The following is a 16,101-nucleotide window of genomic DNA, read 5'->3' as shown; positions in this document are numbered from 1 at the left end:
ATTTTGCTCAAGTGTTTTTGCTGTTGGTAAAATGTTTTCTCATAAAAATTGAAATTAAATTTAAAACATTAGCTGACGCTCTAAACTTGAATATATTTTATAAATGGTCAAAAGATCAATAGTAGTATACCCAAGAAGTGTTAAATGAATACTTCCGCATTTCAAATGTTCTTTAACCTTTAATCTTATGTCTGCAAGAAAAGCACTTCTTGTACTGCCATGATGTCCAAATGGTATTAATAGAATTTTTCAGAAGATTTTAGCAGCAAATGCTAACTACTTCATTGCTGTTCTGTTTGTTTCTTTATGCAAATTGTTTGAGGCATGTTGATTTAAAATCTGATCAGAATTCAGTCATAGGACTAGCAGATTTGATACAGAAGAACTTCAATGATTCTCTCTATGCTAATCTTCGAACCTAAAAGATCTCCTACTCCCCCTTTCTTCAAAGATTTCAGAATGCTGTAGTAATGCCTCACTAGTAAAACTTCGTCACTTTTTCAAAATTCTAAAGTATATCTATAACATTAAATTGCACTTGATACATAAACATTTTATTTTTACTTTAACAGTATGTCTGACTGTTTTCACATTGGTTAGTTTATTAATTTGTAAGAAGTTACTCAATCTCCAAGTCATTAGTGTCAATTGGAGCTTGTATTTTCAGTGTTTCTGTCTGGAATCAGTTATTTTAAAATGAAATAATTAGGAAACAGCAAATCTAACCAAGTACCATTATAGCTGATAAACAAGTTAAAATCTAAATTGACCATTATTAAATTTATATATATAACTTTATGCAATATCCTGAAGCGCCATTGACTGACTTAGTGCTGAGAGAGGTACATCATGTAAGAATCTGGATTAATTAGGAAAGGAATGAATATTAAAAGTAATTGTTGTCTTCGCAATTTGGAATAAACATGACTTTAAAAAAACTATAAAATATTTAGGGAGTGAACATATGCTGGAAAACACAGAAAAGAAGTAATTCTGGAGAATGAAAGTGCACAGAAACCTGTCCTATGTTAAGCTTTAATCAAGTGCATCAGTCAGCAATTTCTTCAGTATCCATTACAGAACAGCATAACATCTTGCACAAAAAAACAATGTCACTCAAGAAGAGTTATGTATTAGTTAGAAATGATCTAATGGGTATGATTGATTCTTTTAATGTTTTTAGAAAAACTACAACATTAATTTAAATGATGCTTTCCTCTCCAAGTTATATGATGGCTATATTTCCAAGGGAATCAAAGTTTCCTATACTTTTTTGGTCAATGTCTTCCCAGCCTATATGAGTTTGTCTTTACTCTTGCCATCAAAAAATAATTATTTTTCCTTTTAAAGAGCTGCTTGCATATGAACAGGTCCAAATTGTGTGACTTAAAATTCAATTACTGTTCACTTAACTACTTAGCGCCACCTATATGCAAAATGGGAAGAACTGCCATAATGAGAAGGAAGCTGAGAATAGCCAAAACTAGACCATGCCATTAATGATTTATATTGGTGTTGGTGACCAGTTATGGAGACAAGAACATGCTATCTATGATTCCAGACTCTTCCATCTATTATGGATTCATGTTACCATGGGAACCTTTCTGTATTCATTTGTATAACTGAATGCTCATACAATATTGTAAAAAGAAAAGGAGTACTTGTGGCACCTTAGAGATTAACCAATTTATTTGAGCATAAGCTTTCGTGACCTACAGCTCACTTCATCGGCTTATGCTCAAATAAATTGGCTAGTCTCTAAGGTGCCACAAGCACTCCTTTTCTTTTTGCGAATACAGACTAACACAGCTGTTACTCTGAAACCTGTCAATATTGTAAAAGTCTCTCTTTTTATATAATTTATTTTTGCTGTTCTGTTGCACTAATAATTCCTTTCTATGTATCAGAACCTGATATAAATGATGGAGTCCTCCAAAAGAGCTCTCTTGATGAGAACAGTTCTTTTCTGGGCATTTATACCATGCTAATCACCTTGATGTCAAAGTACTGATATTCAAATTTTGTTGAACGTGCAATTCTACTTGTGTGCCAGTTTGACTGTGCTTACTGCAGAAGCATCTGCTGCTCAGGTAAGCACAGAGAGAGAATAGTAACAGAAGTTGGTATTTCAAATTTACTATTAGGTGGAATTGGTTTTTGTTCTTCTAGTTATCTCTAGAGTGTGAAAGAACGTCCGGTTTGGAGCCAACCTCGCCTATATGGCTGCCCTGTCTCAATCACAATTAGCTTTGTTACTGTTTTCTCTACATGGTTAATAGATCTATTTACTCAATATTATGATGAAGGATGTTTGGCATACTCTGTGCTTTCTTCTACTTTTAAAATTTAAATATCATACCACTTCTTTACCACTTAGGAACTGCAAACTACGGTTAAAATAGTTATTGGAACAAGTCATCTGTTGCAGTTCAAAGACTGATTTCTGGATATGTTTTTAGAATTCCAGTGTTTGAAATTCTTATTAAAGCATTGTTTTCTAATCATTATCATAAGAATGGCATACTTGGTCAGACCAATAGTCCACTGGTTCTCAATCAGGGGTACACATACCCCTGGGGGTATGCAGAGGTCTTCCAGGAGGTACATCAACTCATCAAGGTATTTGCCTAGTTTTACAACAGGCTACATAAAAAGCACTAGCTAAGTCAGTACAAACTAAAATTTCATACGGACAATGACTTGTTTATACTGCTCTGTATACTACACTCTGAAATGTAAGTACAGTATTTATATGCCAACTGATTTATTTTATAATTATGTGGTAAAAATGAGGAAGTCAGCAATTTTTTGGTAATAGTGGTGTGACACTTTAGTATTTTTAGGTCTGATTTTGTAAGCAAGTAGTTTTGTGTACCCCCAAATTTCATCTCACTTAAAGACACATCAGACTCAACCTTTCCAGACTACTGTACCCTTTTCAGGAGAGTCACTGCAGTAGTCCATCTAGCCCAGTATCCTCTCTTCCGACAGTGGCTGGCGCTAGAGGGAATGAACAGAACAGGGTAATTTATTGAGTGATCCATCCAGTCCCAGCTTCTGGCAGTCAGAGGTTTAGGAACCCCCAAATCTGGGGTTCATCCAGGACCATCTTGGTTAGTAGCCACTTATGGATCTATCCTCCAGGAACTTACACAATTCTTTTTTTGAACCCAGTTTTGGCCTTCACAACATCTCCCTGGCAACAACTTCTACAGGTTGACTGGGTGTTGTGTGAAGCAATACTTCCTTATGTTTTGTTTTAAACTTACTGCCTGTTAATTTCATTGGGTGACACATGTTTTTTGTGTTATGTGAAGGGGCAAATAATACTTCCCTATTCACTTTCTCCACACCAGTCCTGATTTTATAGACCACAATCATATCCCCCTCTAGTAATCTCTTCTCTAAGATGAACAGTCCTAGTCTTTTTAATCTCTCCTCATATGGGAGCTGTTCCATACCCCTAATCACAGGCAGCAGGTATCAAAGGCCAGGGTAGGCTAAGCCTTCCCTAACCCAAGCCATGGCCCTGCCCTGTTCTGCCCCAAGGCAGCGCCTCACTCCCTGTCTCCCCTGAAGACGGGGAGGGCTCAGCTTCCGCCAGCGGCCTGGGGCTGGGGTTTGCTGCTTGTCGGCACCTCTGGCTGTCTCAGGAGTCGGGCCAGTGGCTTGGGCCAGGGGGCCTGCTGGTGGGTGGCTAAAGCTCCTGCAGCAGCATTAGGGGCGGGGGAGGCTTGGGGCTCCTCTTGCAGCGCAGGGTGGGATGTGGGCAGAAAGAGTGGGGCCTGAAGGGGGGCTCACCTGCCGCCCGTGCTCCTAATGATTTTTGTTGCCCTTCTCAGTACTTTTTCCAATTCCAATATACCTTTTACTGAGATGGGGCAACCAGAACTGTACACAGTATTCCAGGCATGAGCGTACCATGGCTTTATATGGTGGCATGATATTTTCTGTATTATCTACCCCTTTCCTAATGATTCCTAACATTGTTAGACCTTTTAACTGCTGCTGCACATTGAGCAATATTTTCAGAGAACTTTCCACAGTGACTCCAAGATCTGTCTGGAGTGGGAACAGTTAATGTAGACCCCATCATTTTGTACATGTAGTTGGGATTATGTTTTCCAATGTGCATTACTTAGTCAAGATTCAATGTTGATAAATGCAGTTATTTTGTTGCCCAGTCACCCAATTTGGTGACATCCTTTTGTAGCTCTTCCCAGTAAGCTTTGGACTTAACTAGCTTGAGTAATTTTGTATCCTCTGCAAACTTTTCCATCTCTTTATTTACCCCTTTTTCCGGATCATTTATGAATATGTTGAACAGCACTGGTCCCAGGGCTGATTCTTGGGGGATTCTGCTATTTACCTCTCTCCACTATGAAAATTTATTCCTATCCTTTGATTCCTATCTTTTAATTAGTTACTGATCTATGAGAGGACGCTCCCTCTTTAGTCCACAACTGCTTACTTTGCTTAAGAGCCTTTGGTGAGGGATCTTGTCAAAAGCTTTCAGAAAGTACAAATACGTTATATCCACTGGATCACCCTTGTCCATGTGTTTGTTGGTCCCTCAATTAATTCTAATAGATTGGTGAGGCATGGCTTCCCTTTACAAAAGCCATGTTGACTTCCGTGCTGACTCTTAGGTGTACCAACTTTTGTAATTGCCAGAATTGCCTCTGGAGCCTTTTTAAAAAATTGGTGTTACCTTAGCTATTCTCATTCAGAGGTTGATTAAAGCAATAGGCTACACATACAGTTAGTAGTCCTGCAATTTCAATTTTGAGGTCCTTCAGAACTCTTAGGTGAATATCATATGGTCCTGGTGACTTAGTCCTGTTTAATTTACTAATTTGTTCCCAAACCTCCTCTATCGACACCTCAATTTGGGACAGTTCCTCAGATTTGTCACCTAAAAAGAATGGCTGGCGTGTGGGAATCTCCCTCACATCTGTTACAGGGAAGACCAATGCAAAGAATTCATTTAGCTTCTCCACAACAACCTTTTCTTCCAGGAGTGCTCTCCAGTGATCGTTCGGCAGGCGGGTTCTGATGTGCTTAACAATTTTTTTGCTGTTAATTTTTGTGTCTTTTGCTAGTTGCTCTTCAAATTCTTTTCTGGCCTGCCTAATTACACTTTTACACTTGAAGAAAAGGAGTACTTGTGGCACCTTAGAGACTAACCAATTTATTTGAGCATAAGCTTTCGTGAACTACAGCTCACTTCATCGGATGTAGCTCACGAAAGCTTATGCTCAAATAAATTGGTTAGTCTCTAAGGTGCCACAAGTACTCCTTTTCTTTTTGTGAATACAGACTAACACGGCTGTTACTCTGAAACTTTTACACTTGACTTGCTAGTGTTTATTCTCTTTTTCTATTTTCCTCAGTCAGATTTAACTTCCAATTTTTATCTCTGCCTCTTTCACATTGTTTAGCCATGGTGGCATATTTTGGTGGTCTTACATTTTTGGGGGAGAGAGGGGGAGTGTACATTTAGTTATGGTGTTTTTAAAAAGATTTTATGCAGCTTGCAGGCCTTTCACTCTTGTGAGTGTTCCTTTTAATTTCCATTTAACTAGCTTCCTCATTTTTATGTAGTTGCCCTTTGTGAAATTAAATGCTACTGTGGTGAGTTTCTTTGGTATTCGCTACTTCCCTACCTTACAAGCATGTTAAATTTAATTATATTATGATCACTGTTACTGAGCGGTTCAGCTATATTCACGTATTGGACCAGAAGAGGACACTCTTCTTAAGGTACCTTGACTGAGGACAACTTAGGTCTGAAATGTTTGTGCTAAATAAGAAAACTATTGTCAATTTTTATAGCCAAACTGAGTTGTTATATCCTTATCCTAAGTGCACAAAAAAGCCTCTTATGTGCACTTAAAACTCTTGCATTTGTGTGACCAGGGCTGAAAATAAAAACTAATCTTCCTCCTCAGTTTCTTTATATGCGCTATTGAATGGAAATATCTGTGCATATGCAGGGTGTTTACATTTTCAAGTAACTATTGAAAACATCATAAATCCTCACTCCATCTCTGAAGTACTCTTGTAGTAGATGACATATAAAGCTAGGCAGGTGTACAAATCCTGAAGAGCATTATGGGTCCAATGGACTAAACAGAGTCCTAGGAGAAACTCAAAAGTAGCAGGCCATTTAGTGCCATCCAAACGCAAACAACTAGCCTTAACTTTGAGCTCTAGGTGATGTCCTGCACCCAGAGCGATATTCGCGTCCTCTATCTTGTGCAAAGCAAAATCAGAATGTTTTGGGTGATGCCTCCCTTTAAAAGAGAACTGATGCTGCAGACAGAAGGTGCCGTAGGAGTTTGGAATGGCAGTTGGGATGTTGGAAGTGGGAAGTTCTGGGGCAATTGGGGAGAGATGGAACATGAATCCCAAGATTCTATAGCAACTGAAGGTGGATTTGGATGGCTGGAGAGGGAGTCTGAAGAAAGTGCACTGACAACAGCAGGATCCTTTTGAGGAAGAGAGAAATAGGGAAGAGTTTAATAGGAAGCGGGACAGTGCATATGAAAAGAACACTGTAAGGGACATGGGAAAAGAATTGCAGGGATGGAATAATCTGAGCAGGGGAAAGGTGGTGGAAAAAGAGACTGAAAAGATAACTGTGCCTCAGTTTCTTCCTTGCTGCATGGAACATATAAAGGGTTTGAATTGCTGCCTCCGGCCTTAAAATAAGAGCTTTGTTTTTCCCTATTGGCAAAATTCTTCTCTCCACAGGCCAAGTTCTGCCTTTGTGTAAAATTCCTGGTGAGTTCTCAAGGTGATGGAATATAGCCCACAGGCGGAATTGACTCTGGTGAAGGGTTTAACTGATTGGGTGGGTAATCACTGTTATATTACAATGTAGCATGATCATTGGAGGTCATAGACATGACTTTTTGAGTGGGGAATTCTGGGTTGCCCTTATTTAGTTATACATGAATGCATGGCTTTTAAGTTTAGGTCAGGAGCAAGTAATATTTTTATTTTATTTTATGTTTTTATTTTTTGGTTCTCTTGGTTGCTGGCCGCCTGTGTGCTCTAAATGGAAGTATATATCTTAGAACACGTTGAACTGAGATGCAAAAATCGCAGTGAATGTCCAACTGACCTCATGTTTGTGAGGATTTCAGAAGTTTCTTTGTTTAGTTTTAACTTTGCCTCTAAATCCACTTCAATCTGTGACCTTGTGATACCATTGTTGCAAATAATGCTCCGCTTGGACAAAAGGTGAGTGAGACAGCTCTATAACTCAATATCAACTTTTGAGCAACTAATTCATTTACATTTCTTATGCCTTTTGCAGGTAAGCAGTACAGGTGAGGGAAGGTAGCATTTCCTGCTTATTAAACTGAGACCTGTGGCGCTTACTAGAACTGTGTGAATAATGGTTTTTTAGGTTTGCTGGCCATTAAAATAATTGGGTGAAAAACATTTTGGGTCAAATAAAATGTTTTGATTTTGACCATTTAAAACATTTTTATTGTTTAAAAAAAATTAAAAGGAAATTTTGAAAATTTTTCGGTTCAAAATGACTTGAAGTTCTTATTTGGAATTTTTTAGGATTATTTTTTTTTTTTTTTACTGAAACAACTTGGCATCATGGGATTTGTAAAACATCTCAATATCACTGAATCTACATTTTTTTGTCTCCCTCCTCCCCCACCAAAAAAAAAAAAAAGCTTTAGTACAAAAAATTTTGCCCAGCCCTGACTCTCAGAAGTTACGAGCAGCTGCTGCTGCCATGGATTTGATACATTTAACCTTGAGCGTATGGAGCTTCTCTGCATATATCTTTTTGGGATGACTTCTGATTATTCCTTCACTATTCCTTAATTGTAAATTTAACCAATTTACCCTTTAAAAGTGTGCTTCTAATTTAGACAAAAAACAGTTTAATATTCTTTGCAGGTAAGTGATGATGTAATTTTATCTGCATGTATAGTATGTGCTCTAAGAAATGGTGGGAGAAGATTAAGGTTACTAGACACGTTCCTTAGCATGCACCTTTCCTCTCCCTAGGGGGAGAGCTTATGATTTTGATTTCAGAAGAGCGGTACTGCCATTCCTCATGGAGCCATGGGAGGGTGCCGCTGGATTGGCCAGCATCTCTTGCTTGATTTATATGGTGAGGACTGCATTCTTTTGGGTTTTAAATGAGTTGTGTGTTGCTAGACAGTAATATCTCCTTGGATTGTGTGTGTTGTTGTATGTGAAGTTATGAAGTTTGGTGATGTATGTGTTACTGAACATGTTGTGAGGTTGAACACACCCACAAGCAGCCTTTCAGGCCAAAAAAGGCCTGAAAAGGCCAAACAATATTAATGGCTTATGGAGGAAATGCACACAGGCACAAGGGTTACCCCAGGAACTGTGTACAATAGAAACTTCTTCGAGATAGCACTACACGATGGGAACTGTTTGACCCAGCTCACAGCAAAAGAGCTTTCCAGCAAGTGGGAAGAAGATATAAAAGGGGGACAATGACATCCTGGGGGGACCTTACTGTCCCTGCAACAACACACCTGGAAACACCTGAGTGGCAAGGACTGAACTGTGGGAAGCGATGGTCCTAGGCTAGTAGGATCTTTAGCTGTGTATGAAAACCTGGGAAAGCCTAGGCAGCTTGTGACTTAAGAATCTGCCACCCTTTTTATCACTCAGGGTGAGCATTTGCTAATTTATATCCTATCTATCTAGTGTGTTAAGTTCAGTTTGCGGTTTTTGTTTATTTACTAAGGTAATCTGCTTTGATCCGTTTGCTATCCCTTATAATCACTTAAAATCTACCTCTTGTACTTAATAAACTTGTTTTTGTTTTCTATACACCAGTTTGTGCAATTCATAACTGGGGGGGGGGGGGCAAAAAGCTGTGCATATCTTCCTCCACATTGAGGGAGGGGGCGATTTTCATGAGCTTACGCTGTACAGATTTCTGTGCAGCACAAGACAATTCTGGGTTTACACTCCAGAGGGGATGTGCACTTGAGCATTAGGCAATTCCTTAGCTGAAAGCCTTCCCACGCAGTGCTGATTTCAGTGTCTGCCTTTCTGCAGCTGGGTGTATCCCTACCTGTGTTTGTGCTAGAGGAGGCTTGAGGGCCTGGCTTAGCAGGACAGGGTGAGGGAGCCCAGGTTGGTGGAACAGGCAGGCTCATTGATACCCCATACATCAGGTAGCATCACAGAAGAGGGAGCAACCTGTCACAGGTGGGTGCCTCAGTTTCTTCAGTGTGCTGCATGGTTAACTAGGGGGTGGAAAAAAGTTGTTACTCTTTCCAGAGACCCAGACATATAGATGTGACTGACACCTAACTGTCTGCCCCCTGGACCCATGTCCATGTATAGTCCTAGAAGACAATGGCCACTCCAATTGCCCAGACATTTGGTACCTAGCACCTAATGACCATGAAAGGACCACTCCTCCACAGAAAGCCAACCATGTTTCATCAGATGGAGAACAAAGGGCTGAGGAGGAGGGCTAGATGGGAGGTTATTAAGAGCAGACTGCTGGGATAAAAGAGGGGTCAGAGAGCTCTGGGCTTGGGGCTGACCATGCTGTAACTATCTGTTCTCTGTGCTAACCAGGGACTTTCTATGCTGTGTCCCAGACATCTAATAAACTGCTTTTACAGTGCTGGCTGAGAGTCACTACAGATGCTGAAAGAGAGAGTGCATTGCTCCCTTTGGATGTATGTTACTTTCAGGTGTCCAAGTAGGGTGAACTTTCTGAAGGGAGCTGATGGTGAAAAACAGGAGTGCTGAAGGCTCTGAGGTTCGTCTAAGAACAGTGAAGCCAAGTGGCTTACTCTACTGACTAAGACTGGTGGGGTTGGCATACTGAAGGGATCCTCCCAGGGACTGCTCCAGAGCATGACAAAAGCAGGGATAAAATTTTCACAAACATTTTTTCATTGGCTCTAATTAGAAATCTTTAAATGGAATTCCTTATTCCCATTGGGTCAAAAATCCTTCAAGAATAGCCTTTCAAATGATGTTTTGATACATCTGTTTCTTGGTGAACTCAAGAAGGGGCGGGGGGGGGAAGCTATCAAAAAGTTTCCAAAAGCAGGCTTGAGTTTTGAGTGAGAGCATGGATTGGTTTATGCTTTAATGGAAGTGGTTTTCCTATCCCTTCTACTTAGACACAATTATTGGAAAGAGTTTTGGATCGGATTAAGAAATAAGATATTACTTTTATAAAAGGGACAGAATTATGATCTGAAAATAAGTCTTCGGTTATTTCAGAACCTGTTTATGAAAGGTTGTTGGTTGGGGCCCATACTATGCAAATGAAGTGAAAAGCCCTAGATTCTATAGTGGAAACAAAGCCATGTTATCTTTTCCTGACCAATGCAATTTTCTTCTCTTTTAAAAGAAGAGTAGGTCTATTTTAATGGATTAATTCCAGCTAAAATGGACTTTCTAACTTATATTTTGGAATTTGACTTTCATATCAATACATGTTATTTTATATAAAATTAATATAACGGCGTTCTAACCATGCGAGCACACACAGCTATAAAACATAAATTTGGAAGAGATAAATGACCTTTTTCTTAACAGCTTTGGTGTTTGTCTGTAGGATGTCACTAATGGCCAGCATGGACTAATATAACTGTACTGCACCAATAGAGAGAACACACATTTTTAGTGAGGTTACTTCCAGGAATACAGAGAAAATACCATTCAGAGCAAGTTTTGTTAATATGACCTTCCTGTACTGCTAAAGGATGAAGCAGGATCTCATTCTAAACCCACACTAATAGGAGTCTGAAGCAGTTTTTTTCTTCAAGTGATGAAGTTCCATCAGAAATTATTAAAATAATTCATATACTCAGAATTGGAAAGGATGCATACAGTGATTAATACAGGATAGCAAAAACACTTGGAAGGATTTCAAAGGAGAATCTTATAAAGACTGAATAACCCCAGCTCTCAAAAAAGAAGCTCATGGTGATCTAACTTAAGTATTCCCTTAGAGCTAAGTCTAAGGGCGTCCACTTATATTTATATTTCTTACGGGAGGGGAAAGGATGCCTTCTGAGTTGACATGAAATCTCTGTAGAATTTTGTTTTTTGATAATCAAGTTTGTCTTATTGCTTGACAGCCTTTTGAAGGAGCATTTAAGTAAATGTATTTGTGTATGAGCACATCAGAGCTAGACGTATGCCCTGTGTTATAAAAATAGTTGAAAGAGAAGTTCTTATCAACTGATAAATATCCTGAAGAGAAGTATTAATTTAAACCCACTAACATCAGATGGAATTACTGTTCAGCTAGTACAGTGAAAGCTCACTCCTATTTCTTCCCAGCAAGATGATACATATTTTCTCCCTAGAATGAAGACCTTTAATAACAGCAGTGAGATTACTTTAAGTACTATGATTGTGAGCTATGAGACTTGTTTCTTGGACTGACTTGCTTGGTAATTTATTGGGTAAGTGATTGCCAATGAAGAGCCTCAGATTACATCACCAAAAGAAGATTTTCAGCAGATTGATTTTCCCCAGAGGAATCTGTTTTGAAGGATACCAGATTTTACTCTATACTTTACTGACAAAGATTCACTTTCTCCAAATCTAGTTGGAAGAGGGGATGTTTTGGAGAAAAAGTTCTGGTGTGGGCCAACTCTGCTTACAAATCAATATATCTTCCAGCAATGTAAGGAATAAGTGTAACTTTGAAATGTTCAAAGAATGCTATACTCTCCCCTCTTGCTCTTCTAGCCCCACAGCAAATCAAGACTTACACATCTTTTTACCTCACCCCTCAGTATGCTGTGGGGTCTGTTCTTTGTTTAATTGTAAAAATAGGTGCTTTTCCAATCAGATCTGAGAAATCATGAATATTTTGGATTCTTCAAAAGTGAGTAAGTATTGGGATAGAATCTTAAATATATGGATTAAGATTCTCAGATTGGCAGAGGAGTTGCTCTCTTATATTGCCCTAATATATATTATTTGCATCTACAAGAACAGCACATCAAATAAAATATCGTGGCTGATAGGTAGCACATAAACAAGTTCAGATGGAATGAATATTGTTAAAAACACACACACATTATTACTCATGACAATGATCTGTAGAACACCAGCATGTACAAGTATTATGACACAGGTTCAAAACTTGCTCAGTTACATGCGGAAACAAGTGGACTTTGCACTCCTGTAACTAAGAACAATTTGGTCCAAATTCCCTGCCCAACCAGCTTACTGTCTAAATAGAAAATGTGATGCAGGATGAAAGACTACTAAAAACAGAGTGATTGAGCAGTGACGTTTAGTGTGTGTCATGTTAGCACCATGATTTTTGTCTGACGGTTTCCCCTCCATCCAATGAAACTTCTTTTGTTTGCTCTGTAAATACTCATAGATTCCAAGGCCAGAAAGGACCATTGTGATCATCTAGTCTGACCTTCTGTGTAACACAGGCCATAGAAGTTCCCCAAAATATTTCCTAGAGCTGAGCTTTTAGAAAATCATCCAATCTTGATTTACAAAGGGTCAGTGATGGAGAATCCACCATGACCCTTGGTAAGTTGTTCCAGTTGTTAATTACCCTCACTGTCAAAAATTTACACCTTATTTCCAATCTGAATTTATCTAGCTTCAACTTCTAGCCATTGGATCTCGTTAGACCTTTCTCTGTTGGACTGAAGAGCCTATTATTAGATATTTGTTCCCCACCTAGATACTTATAGACTGTGATCAAGTCACCCCTGAGCCTTCTATTTGTTAAGCTCTTTGAATTATCATTATAAGGCAGATTTTCTAATCTTTTAATAATTCTTAAAAAGAAAAGGAGTACTTGTGGCACCTTAGAGACTAACCAATTTATTTGAGCATAAGCTTTAGTGAGCTGTAGCTCACGAAAGCTTATGCTCAAATAAATTGGTTAGTCTCTAAGGTGCCACAAGTACTCCTTTTCTTTTTAAGAATACAGACTAACACGGCTGTTACTCTGAAACCTTAATAATTCTTGTGGGTCTTCTCTAAACCCTCTCCAATGTATCAACATCCTTCTTGGATTGTGGGCACCAGAACTAGACACAAGATTCCAGTGGAGGTTGCACCAGTGCCAAATCTGGAGATAAAATGATCTCTCTCCTCCTAGTCAAGATTCCCTGTTTATGAAGCCCAGGATCGCATTAGCTCTTTTGGCCACAGCATGAGACTAGGAACTCATGTTCAGCTGATTGTCCACCATGACCCCCAAATTTTTTTCAGAGTCAGTATTTCCTAGGATAGAGTCCTCCATCCTGTACTTATCTTTGTTCATCAATATATACATTTACATTTAATTGTATTAAAACGCATTGTTTGCTTGCACCCACTTTACAAAGCGATCCAGATTGCTCTGAAACAGAGACTCATCTTCATTATTTACCACTTCCCCAATTTTTGGGTCATCTACAAACTTTATCAGTAATCATTTATGTTTTCTTTCAAGTCATTGATAAAAAGTGTTAAATTGCAGAGTGAAGAACTGATCCCTGTGGGACCTTGACTGGAAACACACCTGCTTGATGATGATTCCCTGTTTACAATTACATTTTGAGACCTATTAGCTAGCCAGTTTTCAATCCATTTAATGTGCACCCTGTTAATTTTGTTCTTGTTTTTTAATCAAAGTGTCATGGTATTAAGTCAAACCACTTACAGAAGTCTATGTACCTTATATCAACACTATTACCTTTAGCAACCAAACATGCAATCTCACATAAAAACATAAGAACGGCCATACTGAGTCAGAGCAATGGTCCAGCTGGTCCAGTGTCCTGTCTTCTGACAGTGGCCAGTGCCAGGTGCTCCAGAGGGAATGAACAGAATAGGGAATCATCAAGTGATCCATCCCCTGTCACCCACTCCCAGCTTCTGACAGTCAGAGACTAGGGATACCCAGAACATGGGGTTGCATCCTTGACCATCTTGTCTAATAGCCATTGATGGACATATCCTCCAGGAATTTATTTAGTTCTTTTTTGAACCCCATTATAGTTTTGGCCTTCACATTAGTTTGACAGGATCAATTTTCCATAAACCCATGTTAATTAATATTACCCTCTTTTAATTAATTAATTTATTGAGTCCCACATCAGCCACTCCATTATCTTGCTCAGGATCAATGTCAGACTGACAGGCCTACAATGACTTGGAGCATCCTGTTTACTGTTTTTAAAAAGTGGCACAAAAGCCATTTTCCCCAGTCTTCTGGAACTTCTCCAATGTTCTAAGAGTTACTCAGAATCAACATTAACAGTCCAGCAAGCTCTTTTACAACTTTTAAAACTCTTGGATGCAAGTTATTGGACCTGCTGATTTAAAAATGTCTGACTATACTAGCTTCTGTATCCTCCATAGATACCAGCGGAAAGGAAAGAGTATTTTCACCATATGATGTGATTATATCATCTGTTTTTCCCCAAATACAGAACAGAAATATTTATTGAACACTTCTGCTTTTTCTGTATTATCATTGATAATTCTACATCTAGTAATAGACTGATACCATTGTCAGAATTCTCTTTGTTCCTAATTTTAAAAACTATTCCTTACTGTCTTTAATCCTGATGGCCATAAATTTCTCCTTGTGTCTCTTTGCTTCCCTTTTAAATTTTCTATAATTCCTAGCTTCTCATTTATATTCACTACTATCAAATTCCCCTTCTTTCCATTTGTTATATATTATTTTTTTATTGCTGCCTTTACTTCCTCTCTAAACCAAGTTGGTTTCTTAACCTGCACATCCTTCTTTCTTTTGGGGCATCTAGAAAGGAGTTCTTAAATAATTCCCAATTATCACGAATATTTTTTGATTAAATTCTTCATACCAGCTGATTTGGCACATAATTGTTTTCAGTTCTGTGAAACTGGCCCTATTAGAGCACCATATATCTATCTATCTATAACTAGCCTGGACATCATTCCTCTTGCACACTATAAATATGAGCAAGGCATGATCACTTTTACCTAAGCTGCCATTAATTTTTAGTTCTGAGATGAAGTCATAGAGGCCTATGTGGAGTTCTCCGGCCATTCCCAAACCAATGGGAACAAAACACATGACACTTGCCATCCTCGCAGGGTCCTGTTTCAGAGAAAGAGAACCTTCCTGCAATATCAATGTTTCATATTTACAATAAAAGAATCAGAAATAATGTGAATCAACTGCAGAGGGCAGTAGTGAGCCAGAGCAGCACTGGATTTTCTGAGCTTGCTCTCAGAATGCAGGGTCTGACTTCTCAGAATTCTCCACTCTCTCATATGGCTAATGACTTTCTGGGGCCATAGGAGCATTAGAATATTCAGGGACTCAATAACAGGGTTCATGTAGGGGCTGCTGGGCTGACTGATTCCACAGGCAGTGATCTGGATTCCAGGCTAGTGTTTTACATTTTTAAGAGAGGAATCAGATAGGTTTACAAGTAAGTGTCTTGGATGAAATAGGGACTAAAGAGCTAATTGTGCGGGTGTAAGGCTGAGCATTGGTAACTGGAGAAAAGTATCCCTTCGCTTACGTGTTCTCCCTTCCCTTGGTGCTGTCGGCCCATGGGACAGTTATACCTATGAGGTGCTGATAGGAGCATACAGTAATGGGGAAACTGTCTGTAGAGGGCTATTAAATTGTCTGAAGAAGTAAGAGTCATTCTGGGCAGCCTACCTGGAGAGCTCCGAGCAGGGGCCACCGATAGGGCACTCAGGCTGGTTTGATCCCAGTCCAACAAACAGCCAAACCTGGGCTTCCTGAGCCAGAGCGTGAATCCAAACTCACAGAGGGGCATGGGCTTTGCCCAGCTTTCTACCTGGGATCAACATGTTGCCCAAAAAAATGACTGTGTGTAACTGAAGTTCAAGTCCTTCACAAGGCAGGCTGGGTGGGGTCCAGAGAGGGACTTAGGCAGGATAGCACGGAGTGCTGAGACACCCAACTTTCAGGCAATTAGAAGAAAAAACAAAAACAAACCACAGGAACACCACATGATCCCCAAAGTCTGAATTAGGCACCCAGGCTCCCTTTACAAAGAATAAGACACCTAGCTGTCCCCAGACAGCGATTCACAAAGCCAGCACACGAGGCTG

General features: G+C 39.3%; 1 long non-coding RNA gene across 1 annotated transcript in view; it reads right to left on the bottom strand.

Annotated features, from left to right (window-relative positions):
• Positions 1-16,101, bottom strand: part of LOC144270736 (uncharacterized) — a 24,486-nt gene extending 8,385 nt beyond the window's left edge. The window contains exon 1 of the long non-coding RNA XR_013347232.1: positions 15,683-16,101. This is a non-coding gene — a long non-coding RNA (uncharacterized LOC144270736). The remainder of the gene's footprint in view (positions 1-15,682) is intronic.

Source organism: Eretmochelys imbricata, chromosome 10 (assembly GCF_965152235.1).
Source record: "Eretmochelys imbricata isolate rEreImb1 chromosome 10, rEreImb1.hap1, whole genome shotgun sequence".
NCBI classification, from domain to species: Eukaryota; Metazoa; Chordata; order Testudines; family Cheloniidae; genus Eretmochelys; species Eretmochelys imbricata.
This window is presented reverse-complemented; position numbering and strand designations above follow the sequence as displayed.